This window comes from Pelmatolapia mariae, linkage group LG14 (genome assembly GCF_036321145.2).
Source record: "Pelmatolapia mariae isolate MD_Pm_ZW linkage group LG14, Pm_UMD_F_2, whole genome shotgun sequence".
Taxonomy (NCBI): domain Eukaryota; kingdom Metazoa; phylum Chordata; class Actinopteri; order Cichliformes; family Cichlidae; genus Pelmatolapia; species Pelmatolapia mariae.
The window spans coordinates 26685232-26698662 of record NC_086239.1 but is presented as its reverse complement, the minus strand read 5'-3'; the positions used below and the strand labels follow the sequence as shown (position 1 = coordinate 26698662).

General features: G+C 38.8%; 1 long non-coding RNA gene across 1 annotated transcript; it reads right to left on the bottom strand.

Annotated features, from left to right (window-relative positions):
* Positions 1 to 1597: 1597 nt before the first annotated feature.
* LOC134641726 (uncharacterized) lies at positions 1598 to 3742 on the bottom strand. The gene is made up of 3 exons (XR_010095570.1): positions 3582 to 3742; positions 3167 to 3243; positions 1598 to 1889 (listed from the first exon to the last, which is right to left on the bottom strand). It is a non-coding gene; the product is annotated as an uncharacterized LOC134641726 (long non-coding RNA).
* Positions 3743 to 13431: the final 9689 nt, after the last annotated feature.

The following is a 13431-nucleotide window of genomic DNA, read 5'->3' as shown; positions in this document are numbered from 1 at the left end:
CACAAGATTGTCCATATGTTGTGAGAGAAGAGAAAGATACTTTTTGAGTGATTCTCAAAGGCTGTTTTGTATGTTAAATGATCATTTGGAACCCCTTTTTCCAACAACTACACTGTAAAATATAACTTGTTGTTTCAACTTAAAAATATGAGGTAAAGGGCTGCCTTAAAATTTTAAGTTAAGTCAAGAAATAGAGTTTGTTCTTATAACACAACCAATTGTTATCTTAATGAAAAATCACATGTTGTCTAAACTTTCATCTTAGTTTAGTTGACTGAGATTTATTAGTCAGTTCAACTCCTTTAATTGTCATCTTTACTTGGGAAAACCCTTTCAGCTAAATTAAAATAATCTATTGTTTAAACTCTTGTCCTAGTTCAGTTGACTTGGGTTTTTTAGTTAATTCAAATACTTTAGTAGTTCTTTTAACTTAGGAATCTATTTTAGCTTAACTAACATAATCTGTTAGCTAAGTTGATTTAAGTTTATTAATTAACTGAGCTCCTTAAGGTAGCTGAGTGAACTTGTAAATCAGTTTCATTTTAATTATCAGAGTTGATTGACTGGATGTAAAGAAAAATGTGTATTAAACATCTTAAGTTTTGTTTTGTTTTTTTTTGGCTTTCTAACATCCATTTCAGCAAAACTACCTGTTAGGTTTATCTTAGATCTCAGGTTTAAATATCTACATTCCTTTAAATTAATTTTCTGTTGTTTACAGAAAAAAAATAAAACCCCACAGATTCCATTAAAGTCTATCTGATCATTTCATACAGAAAGTTTGTTTTAAGAACATGACAAGACAATTACTCATGAGCACCCAACATTCACCATTTATTGTGCCATCTTAGTCATCTGAGAAACAGAAAAATCAGTGACGTAGCTCATCAGGCTCACAATCCATCAAAACTCAAAGGCTGCTCCCTGTGAAACAATAAATTTGAACTTGGTCTTGAGCCCAGTTTGGGTGAAGATGAAATTCTGACCAATACTCTAGGAGCAGTAGTGATTCTTGTGAAGTAACAACATAAAGTCTGCATTAATGTAATGTATCAACGGGACACTTGCTATTTTAGAAAAGTTATTCTTTACATTTACAAAATTTTTAAACTTCATTGTGCTCAGTCACACCTGTTAGCATAAAACTTGAAATATTAAAATAGTACAAAACCTTTGATAAGTGACAGTAAAGATCAGTTTATAATAACTAAGACATCAAAATCTTGTATTTGTCTTCGTTTACAATTGCAACAAATTCCACAGAACCAATATCTCTGAAAATGAGTGCATGCTTCTGAAACATTTGATAATATGGATATTTCAGAAACATTAGTTTGAGTCTGCTCAATTGCAAAACAAAGGAAAAACTACTGACTTGCATGAGATAAGCATCTGCAAAGTCCACCATTATATTGTTGTTCACATAAGTTTCTTAAACCATGAACAAATGAGTAATTGTCTAATCTGGAATGTAAAGTGTAGTCATTTAGTGACATACAAAAGTGAGAATGAGAACTTGCAAGAATAAAAAAACAAACAGTAAAATAAAAACTGTCCTTAACACTAAGGATCATACAATTACAGTTCTGCATGGCTTTCTGCAAGAGTCTGTTTCTTAGACCATGCACTAGTGAGATGCACTGCCTTCCACCAATGTTCATTAGGATGTTCTGAATGACTTCAAAGATGTCCTTAAGTTCCTTTGGATAGTCTATGTTGAAGGCAAAAAGAAGGCCCATCAGCATGGAAATGGCACTTGAGACATCCCTCAGATTAGACAGGATTACTGCCGCCTCAAGGACAACCAACACATCGATGATGTCTTCTTCTTTCACCATCGCAATGCCAACTTTCATCCTCTTAGAAAACGTGTCTTCAATACCTGTCGGCTATAAAAGGGTTCAAAGACAAAAAAAAAAAAAAAAATTACACAATTACAATTACACAATATCCCGTGTGCTTAACAATTCATGTCTTTCCAAAGAAGAGCCATACTGATGCTTTGGATGATGGTGATTGGCTTTGGGTAACACTTATTAGTTGTTAAAGTTTTTTCAGAATGAGATATGCACCCCCATGTTACAAATCCATTTCTTGCTTTAAACAAAGACCATGTTCATAAATAACTGAGCATGTCTTCAATTGCAGAATTCAAACAAAATTTTCAATTTAAATGGTAAATGGCCTGTATTTGTATAGTGCTTTACTAGTCCCCTAAGGACTCCAAAGTGCTTTACACATTCAGTCATTCACACACATGGGTGGATGACTGAATCGTGACTCAAGAGTTGACAGTTCGTCTTATAATTGGAAGGTTGCCGGTTCGAGCCCTGGCTCCGACAGTTTCGGTCGTTGTGTCCTTGGGCAAGACATTTCACCTGTTGCCTACTGGTGGTGGTCAGAGGGCCCGGTGGTGCCAGTGTCCGGCAGCCTCGCCTCTGTCAGTGCGCCCCAGGGTGGCTGTGGCTACAATGTAGCTGCCATCACCAGTGTGTGAATTTAAATCTACTTATGCTAAATATTGGCTGTGCTCTAAACCAAATCTGGCTGAGAATACATGAAATGTGCAAACTGCAGCTACACTACAGGATCAGATTATGGCTCCATAGACAATGCTTCTTTAATCAGTTTATTGATTAAAGTTTATTTTTTCCCCCTATATTAACAGCATGAAAAAAGAGCATATAGACATGGCTGAACAGGTTGCATAATTGGCACTGAATATCAACATCCACCTTTACCCAGCTGCCCAATGACTCTCGGCCAGTAACCTTTAATTGCTTACCCAGTCTACACAGTCTCTTTTCCAGGGTCCAGGACATTTCACCAAAGTATTGCCCCCCACAGCTGTAGCAGCCACTGCAGCCCCTTAAATATCCTAATATCTCTGCCATTACAATATACAATGTGAGAAATCAAACGTAAAGCTGAAGTGAACAGTACAGCAGCGAAATGTCAAAGACCCTGGTGAAGACATGAATAAACACAAGACACTAATAATATCAATGCTAGCTTGCCAGTTAGTTTCTCTGAAACCCAGACCAAATCCAGTGTCAAAGATCTTGTAATAATACATTTGGTGAGGAAAAAGTACACATGTACTTTTTAATTTAAAATCCACTGTGGTGCTGTCATTATTAAATTTACTAAAAGAAACAATGCTAACCTTCACAGTCTTGAAAGTGTGTGAGGGATCTTCCTTTAGAAAATGAGGTCCTCTGTCCTCTTCCTTTGTGTAGGGCTCTGGTCAAAGAAGTCAAAAAGAAAACAAAAACACTTTTTAAACAGTGTTTATGAAGCATGTAGACAGCTCCAAATTCACAGCTTTTTGATGCATAATTCCATCAATATATGATTATCATTGGAGATTTTGAATCAGGCTTATCAGGACATTCAAGTAGAATATGATATCCAACCTACCACCAATATACATAGATTCTGTAAAAGTTACCACACTAAATGTCCAGTTGTGAAATATGATGACAGACTTTACTTATCAGCTTTCTTTCAATGAGTTCATCAGTTGAACTGGATAACCTAAAACTTAAACAAAGGATTAGATTTCGCAGTTGAACACTTACATCATCTCCGAAGCATCTTATGAGCCTAGTTAGCCTTTCTATGCCGCTCTTGATTTTGTACAGCTCCACGAACCTCTCCATAATGGTCAAGCACAGCAAAAAGGAACCCTTTCAGGTCAACAGATGTAAGACGGGCAAATTCTGCTTCAACCTGAGCAACAGAAGAACAGGGGTGGAGAGTACAGGCAGAATTAAAAAAAGATTCTTTGAGACCCAAATTTAAGCAAACAGTCATCTGAGGCCCATTAGAGAAAACACAAACACACAAAAGCAAACAAACAAAAAGATGCACTTTACCTGCCGTTCAGCAAACAAGGAAGTTCAGAGAACAATAAGCTCTGTCTTGAAATCTTTTAAAGTAGAATGATTGTGAAAATGACTTATGTGATGTAAAACTTTAGTAAACGTGCGATTAAAAGAACACTGAGTAAAAGGACAAGTAACAATTTCCTTATTCCTCAGATGTTTACCTTGATGAGCAATACTGTTTTAGTCCAACTGCCTCATTAAAGTTACACAACAGGCTTTTTACATTAAAGCCAGCAAGTCCATTACATACTCCCTTTTTAGATCTGAAATACTGTGCAGATTCTGTGTATATGTAGTGGACAGCAATTTACCCCAAAGAGCGCAAAGTTTGCAAGTCCACCTCATTTAAATGACAAAGTCAAATGTGATCATCTAGACCTGTGAAAATAAATTAATGACAAACTTGCAGTTATGGATGTTATTACAACCACAAGAACCTAAACAGTCTGCTCCATTGCTTTTGTTAATGAATCATTTGTTGGTAACACGTCTGAATATTTAGTTTATGCCACCTGCATGTGATCATCAATAGTGCCATATTACTTCTTAAGAAGTACCCTGACACTACAATCTTTATATCATTTGTTCTACAGAGCTATTAAATTACAATATAATCTGAGGTGTTTCCAGTATGACAAAATGCACAAATTGTAACTTACCATTTGACTCCACTGACAAAAATAAATCCCCAGCATCAAGTTTGGCTTCACAGACCTAAAATAAGTAAAATAAAAATATATGTTATAATTATATTGTTTTCGCCATTTATTCATGTTTGCTAATTTTCTGACATATAAACAATGTTAGTTTTGTTACAATACAGAGAATGCAGTTTAATTAAAAGGTAAATTATTCAAAAAAAAAAAAACTTCTGCAGTATACCATGCCAAAAATCAGTGTCTCTGATGCCAATTATTTTATCACTACAGCTCGTTTAGTATGGAAACTCACACAATCTAGTCATACTGATCACAAGAGTTCAAAAATAAGTTAAAATGGTGAGCTGTTGTTAAGCATAAAGCATTTCAGGGTAACAAATAACTGCACAATATAATTAAAGCAAAAAATAAGCACACTGGAGGACTATCTGATAAAAACTAATATAATGCTGGTTTGTAGACCATATTTTGTCTCAGTCCTCAGTGCACTCTTGCAGCTTAGCATGCAGCAGTTAATAACACCTTAAGTGATTACATAGGGATAAACAGATGACAACAAGCATCCGAGTCCTGCCAAAAAGTTCTTTTTGAACCCAGCCAGTTATTGGAAATATTGCCAAAATGAACTTCCACCAAAATACAACAGCCTGTGAACTTGAAAGAAATTTACAAGTACAGAGACAATATGAAATAAGCTTTATTAATTAGCTGAGTTAGCTTGCTAATATCGCAACAGGGTGAGTGCACAACCTTAAAGCTAGCGCCACAATACTTGTGATTTGGTCAGTGCCACATTAAACCCATAAAAAAGGCCATATGTCAGTTTATTAGGTCAAGTTTGGTCATGACACACAAGCTGGACCTTGTCGGCTAAAGTTACATTAGCTAAAGCAAACATTTCGGTAAAAGAGAAAAACACACGTCATGCCATAAATTCAAAACATGTTCCAACTTTTGTAGCTCTCTTTCCTTATAGTTATAACCAATGTTACTCACCTTGAAAGCATATTCCAAAGAAGACGATTAGAAAACGTCCAAGTAAAGTGAGCATGTCGTTAACCGCCAATTCCCCATGATGCACCTCGGTAGCAGTCACGTGAGGCAGTTTTGAATCCTGCTGTGCTCAACTTACCCGCATTGTCAAGTTCACATAAGTTTCTGATTTAGCTGGACATGAGTTTTCAAGTTAGCTTTTTTTGGTGTAATTGGGACGTTTTTAACTTGTAATTCTATGTTATAACAACAACTTCAGTCATCTATCGTCAAACTGATATAGAATAATATGTTGAAATAACAAACAGCTAGAATTACATTTTACAGTGTAGGTTCACATTTTGTCTCAGGACAAGTGTACAGCTTGTTAGTACTGGGTTGGATCTCCTTTTGCCTTCAGAACTGGCATAAATATTTGAGGCATAGATTCAACAAGGTGCTGAAAACATTCCCCAGGGAGTTTGGTTCATATTGAAATGATAGCAGATTTGCAAATTTCTTGGCTGCACGTCTATGATGCAAATCTCCCGCTCCACCACATCCCAAAGGTGCCCTATTGGATTGAGATCTAGTGACTGTAGAGACCATCTGAGTACAGGGAACTCATTCAAATAAGCAGTTTGAGATGTTGTTGAGCTTTGTGACATGGCCTGTTATCCTGCTGGAAGCAGCTATCAGAATAATGTGGTCATAAACGCATGAACATGGTCAGCAACAATATTCAGGTAGGCTGTGATGTTTAAGCAATTCTCATTTGTTACTAAGGGGCCAAAAGTTTGCCAAGACGATATCCTCTACTACCACCACCAGCAGGCGCTTGAATTCTTGATACAAGGCAGGAAGGATCCATGCTTTCATGCTGTTCAGGCAAAATCTTGACCCTACCATCCAAATGTCACAGCAGAAATCGAGACTCTCCAACTGGGAGGCAGACGAGTGATTAGTGCTTAAACCAGGTAACATTCCTCCAATCTTCTATTGTCCAATTTTGATGAGCCCATGCATATCATAGTTTCTCGCTCCTACCTGACAGGTGTGGCACCCATTGTGTTCTTCTGCTAGCCATCTGCTTCAATGTTTGTCATGTTGTTCATTCAGATATGCTGTCCTGCATGCCCTGGTTGTAACGACAGGTTATTTGAGAAACTATTGTCTTCCTCCAACTTCAAAGCACAATGGCCTTTCTCCTCTGACCTCTGAACCAACAAGGCATTTTTGCTCAGAGAACTTCTCAGTGGATATTTTCTGTAAACCCAGTAGATCAGCAGTTTCTTAACTACTCACACCAGCCCATCTGGCACCACTACAACAGCTAATCTTTACCTGCCATGTGATCGACTGCCTAGATATTTGTGTTAAAAAGCGGTTGACGAGTCCAAATAAATAAAGTGTATGCATATATGAATGTTGTATCCTGTTTATGCTTAAAGCTTCTGAGCTTTGAATGTGTATTAAAGGCGAATAAGGAACCAGTACCATCTCACATCATCATTTCAGTTTTATAGCCTATAAAGGTAAATAGGCTCCTCAGATACTCGCCGGGATGGCTAAACCTCTCTGGGTTTCTGTCACATTTATGGGGACATGTAAGGTGCCATTATGTAAAATGTTTTCCTCTGTTCATTAATACTGGAACTTGAGTGGAAACACTTCCTCATTGTCAGATCTTTGGCCATAGATTATCAAGTGTTTTCAGTTTTCTTCCATTTGCTGTTTGTATTTGAATGAAATCCCAACTGGGAGCTTGCTTAGGCTATACATGCTGTGCTAATGTGGTATTTGCTAGAAGTGTGTTAAATAAACTTGCAAACAAACATATACACTGACAACAATCAGCAAAGACAGCAAATTTTTGCCACAAGTGAACATTAAAGTTCCCAAACTCTCTAAACCTCATGTGGTGACACATTTTCAAACAGCCGAATAGGAGCGGGATTATTCTAATGTATGTAAAGCTCAGAAACAAAGCATGCAGACCTCGGTCTCCGAAAGCAGGAGGTCTTGTTTTTCTACATTGCACAAATTTCTATGAAATCTCCGCAGTCCCTCCTCTCAGACCATACAAATGGCACCAGCTGATTCTGTTGTTGCAGAGGGGAAAAAAAAGTTCATCTTTTATATTTGATTACTTTGTCATCCGTTTGATATTCTTGACATGCCCTTTTCACTCCAATATATCAGGAGATGGTATCTTTCTTCGGCTGGTATCTACCCCTTGTGCTTTAAAGATTAACTGCTGAACAGAATGTCAACCTGCTTTCACCACAATGCTGCTTAGAGAAAAAAATCAGGAAAAGTCAGCAGCAAATGATAGTGCACAACAAATTGTTCAAATAACTTAGAGATCCCCGCATGTCGATGAATTAAAAATTTTTTAAATTGCCTTAACATGACTTATCTGTTGTTTAAGAGTTAATTTCATGGAGCATTTGGGTGTTGCATGTCATTACAAGAAAGTGGCGGAATATGTATTCCAGAAATATTCTGTGCCGCATTAGAGAGGGATAACAAGAGTATGCCAATTGTGTTTATTCGGAGTTGTTTTTCAAAGCATCAGCCTGCAGCAGGCGGCATTTAAGTACCGCCGATTCCGCCGGCAACGAGCCGCCATTAACTGACAAACCAACAAATAGTTTCAGGCTCAGGTGAGAAATAAACAATACTGACAGCTGACAGATGCCTGAGTTGTAGCAGACCAGCCTACATCTTCATGAATAATTTCTCTGCCTTTCATGTTGCCAATGAATAACATTTATGCATTCACAGCCAGGTAATTTGGGAAACAGACGCAACACAGCAGCCAAACCTGCCAGACTGGGTCAAATATATCACACACCAGCAGCTGCATCCACCACAGAAAGCAGGCAGACACAGACTGTGAACGTTTCCACCTGTAGTACATCTGAACTCTATTTTTTCCCTCAGCTCTTGCTGTAATTGATTCTCCCTCACACGTTTCAGCCACATGTTTTCTCGGGTTGTTTTTTTTCATTTTATTTTTTTTTTAATGGGGATTTTTTATATTAACTATATATCTACGAAAATCTCAATCAGTGCTACTTCATTTATTCTTCTTGGCCTCCCTAAAATTGCACGAAATTAGAGGAGTTTTCAGGAATTTTCCCCTCTTGATTAAGACTTTGCCTTTTGAAATCTTGATATGAATATTAGTGTGTGTGCCTTCATCTAAATGTCAGGAAAAGGCAAATAGCAAAGTGTGCGCAATTTCCTCTTTAGAAGACCTGTGCTGTGATCATCATATCAGACAGCAGAAACTTTTCAGAGCTCTCATTTAATACTCCAAGGAACCTCACTTTTGTGCTCTTTAAAACGGCATTTTTTCATTCCTGTAGCATCTTCCCATCAGGCCACAGGCGTTTAGAGGTCGTATTCTTTCACCAAGCACAATGAGGAATTTGTCTCGGTGAATTTGCACCGACATCCAAGACAGTTCCACAATACAGGATTAACCAGCTAAAGGCAGCATAAAGACCTCACGCATGATAGCAAGACAAGCAGATTCATGTAGACTATGAAAAGTGTATTAAAATGTTCGTAATATGGTATACAGCAAATAATGTGTCAGGTAATGTTTCTTGGCTATAGGTGGCCAAAATCATTCAGTTTCTCCTGTGTGTTTAAAAGCTTCAAATCCAGCATCTTGGGTGTTTTAAAGGCACATTTAAGCTTCTAATGTGTTCAGAAATGCTTTTTGAGTCATTCATAGAGAGACTAGTTTTTCACTATAATGATGTTTTGATGCACTTGGTACCACAGTGCCCACCCTCCACTTGCTGCTTTTGCTCCTTTTCAGACCACTGCTGTACTGCTATTTATAGATTTGACAAAACAAAGTGAAACAACCTGCATGCCAAACCATTAAAGGCAAGGAAAGAGTCATTTATGTAGAAGCTAAAGGCACTGAGTCAGAAATGTGGGCAGGCTTAAAGTAGTCGCTTGCTTTTAAACTTTTACCATTTATTTTAAAAAATGTATTTTTATCAGTATTTTTATATCGATAACAAGACAAATGACCAGGTTCTGCAGTTCCCCTTCATCTCCTTTAGCATCTATTGTCTTCTGGCACCGTGCTTTGGACTGAAAGTTGTTGGTGGAGACCCAGCTGGAGAAAAAATTACTGCAGCGTTGAACTTGTATTTGCTGGGTGGACAAAATATGACTCCATTAAATGATAAAAAATATGCCTTAACTGTTAATTGTGCAACTAAGCAACAGGTTACCAGCATGTTCATGGGTAATAGGTACTAATCTGTAGGTGTTGTTTTCACAGTTTGTTGTGCAGCTTTTTACATCAGGTTGCATGAATACACCATCATTACCTCGAGCTTACAGTAACCACGGGCAGGCAACAGGGTTTATTAACTGCCGCTGCACATGAAACAGTGCACAACTCTTTGCAGAGATATATGAAAAAGAATGAACAGAAATATTTTGTAAAGACTGCAAACGCAAAAATTGTTGCCCTTTTAAAGCACAAGAAGAATAACATAAGACGTGATTTGTCCTCCATCATTTGTTTTACAGTCACCGTCAAGGAGAAGTTCCTATTGATCGGATTTAATATGAGTGAGGCATGGATGGCATGAGGAGCTCAAACAAAGAGATCCATTCTCCTTTTCTTCGTGTAAATGTGAGGATTAGTTGGGGGGAAAAGTTAGGCTCTGCAGAGAACAATGAAATCAATAAAACACAGACTCCTCACAGAAAGAGAGGTAACTCTGCATCGACTACAGGCTGCTCACACACTCAATCAGATTAACTAATGAAGCAATTATTGATCCAAAGTGGGGATGTTGGCTGGCGCAGGACTAGCCATTAAGTGGATCTTCCCCTCCCTTGGCCATACTGAAAATGTCAGGGTCACTGTGTTCGCTTCTTGACACAGTTTACTGAAGCCCAATCTGTAGGAAACTAATCACTCGTCTGCCTCCCACCGGCGGTTCTGAAAGGGTCCGACACCTCCACGGGATGGAGGAGAAATTAGATTTTCAGCAAAAGTTGGAGAAGAGCCAAATTAACCCACTCCATATTAGCTCCTTAAACTGGGGGAAAAAAATGAAGGAACGCAAAAGAGAAGTGACTACTGCGGGGCTGTAAATGAGTGGGATCCTGTTCAGTCTGCAAATCGAGCCGCACCGCCAGTTCAGGTTACTGCTGTTGCCACCGTTCTGACAAAGATGAAGTTAATTATTTTTATACTTGAAACAAACCTATGATAATTAGTGTGTATCTACAACACGAGTGAGTACGGGAAGCGAATAAATAAATAAAGAAAGATCATCTGTCTGCCGCATCCCTGAATGTCAGAAATGTGTACTTTCATTGCCTGAGTCCATAGCAACACAAGGTTGTTTGTTTCCATGCTCATAGCAGGAGCTGTGTCACAAGATGTCTCACAAGATGTCAAAATAGGAGCGCTCATTCTTTCATCAAATAAAAGACAGCAGGAGCTGGTACAGTTCCTCCAGTATGACATGATATATTGTAATTCATTATTCTGTGTGTAATCTCTTTCTCCAGTCATGGGGACTGACTGAAAATGCTCTCCTGTGAATACAAAATCAACCTGAGCTTCAGCTGCATTTATTCCGCTGAAAAGAAAAAGCATGACGTGAAGTTTTAGCACAGCGTTCGCACAAGTTTTCTTTCACTGTTTAGTCCTTGAGCAGCCTCACCTGAAATCCTAATTATGACCCACATGTTATTGTTTGTAATTGAACACAACGCTCCAGGCTTGGTCATCAGTCAGTCTCATTCACTTTCAGTCACACAGAAAAAAGCAAATAGTTCTCTCTCTCGTATTTTTTTCCCCTTCTCTCGGCGCACTGAGGCAGGAAAAATATTGCTTTGCGGTTAACTTCTAATCAAATTGCATTAGGTTTTCACAGCCTGTGCCCTCACTCCATTTGCACAAGCCATCACAGACCTACATGAATTTCGCACCCAGGGTGAGGAATACTTACTTCTTCACCCCCAGTAGATTCCCCCTAACCCAACACACACTGGGCACACACATACACACACATTTTGCGATCAGACAAGCATGATCATGCAGTTACAGCACAGCAGTAAATCATTTTATTTGCAGCAAGTGTGGTTTTAATGACATTTCACATGCTCTCATGTTATTTTTACCTGCTTTTGAAATGGACTCGCTGGAACTGCCATTGTTATATCAGTTTTAGAGCGTTGCACTTTCACAGAAAACAACCCTCATCTATAATCACGTCCTATTTGTCATCACACTGAAACCACGACACGCTATGCAAGTGAATGCAGACGACTGCTAACACGACACAGAGCAGGATTCGACTGCCAGCGAAGGGAAGTAAAAAGCACTCTGAAGCTCTTACATTAATTCTAAGTGTTATATAGCCATTAAATGGATATTCATCATGCCGGCATTGCCATTCATTGAGATCTATGAAATTATTGAAAATTTAACAGATGACAAAAGGACTGTATAATTAATTAAGGCTTAATTATGTATGGATGGAAAGGAATGAAATATCCTCATTATAATTAACCTTGGATGCACATCCTATAGGCTGCTTCCTCATAAATCTTCTGCTTTTTTTGGGTGTGTTTTTTGCCTGTGAGGCACAAAGCAGTGTGACGCTCTGTGGTGTTTTCTGCATGAAACAAGTCTAAGGCGGGGGCTGATTGAAAATATACCTCAGCATGTGTGCGTGTGCATCTCTAAGTGTGTGAAAGTTCATGTTGGATGCAGCAAAAGGGAGAAAGTAACAAGTACTCAAGCACTCTGTTAAAGTGCAACTTTGAGATTCTGGCATTTTCCATCTTTGCAGACTCTTAGTGCATTTCTTATGGATATCTTACTTGGAGGCAGTAATATGATGGCTGTACATTCAAGCTGCCATGAGCATTCAGAGTCCTCGCTGTGATAAGCTCATTAAATGTCACTGCTGTCAATTAAAAATAAAAACAAACAACAGAAAATGATCTAAAAAAAAAAAGTAGCTTTGCATATCTAATAATGACAGGTTATATTTTTGACAAGAGGAATGTGCTTGTTCAGTTTATCCAGAACAATGAAAACATTAAAAAAAACCTTTTTTAAATGATTATTTTTGTGATAAGTGACAGCTAAAATAAATGGGCGAGTATCAAAATAAAACTAATTTGCAAGTATCAGGCGACAGATCAGTCATTTAAAAGCAGAAAAGTTCAGCTTTCCCCGGTCCCCATCTTCTTCCCCATTAAGCTTTTGATTCACCGTAAACTGTTTTGGATCCACTGATTGGACCAAAACTAGAACAAGTGAAAATGTCACCTTGGCATTTCTCATGTTTGATAAACCGGCTGGTTGATTGATTGATTTGCTGAGAAAACAGCCCACTCCTAATAAACTGCTAAATAATACATAAGTTGAAAGCTGGGTGAGTTTAAAATGCAGGTGGGGTTTTTGTGTACTTTTTGAAAAAGTCTGAGGTGCTGCTTGACTGAAGGGTTCCCTTTGTGTGTGTGTGAGTGTGAGTGTGTGTGCAGTCAGGATGGTGGTGACTGTTGGAAAGAGAGAGAATGGGTGGGAGGGTTTGAGGGAAATAGGAGTTTCAGATGAGAGAAGGAGGGTGAGGGAGAGGGGTGGGGGGGGTGGTGCAAGGGGAGACATGAGGGGGGTCTTAAAGAAAGCTGGGGTGGGGTGCACTTGTGTGTGGGAGGAGGTGAATGAGGAGGAGGAAGAGGAGGAGGGGAGGGAGGATGTTGCTGGAGGGGAAGGGAGGAAGTGGTGGTGGGAGGGTGGTTGGCTCAGGAGGGGAAGGTGGAGTGGGTGGAAAGGGGGAGAGGGGATGGGGGGTATCTCAGGGGCGGAGCTGCAGACTGTATCCCCCGCCCTCGCGCTCGTC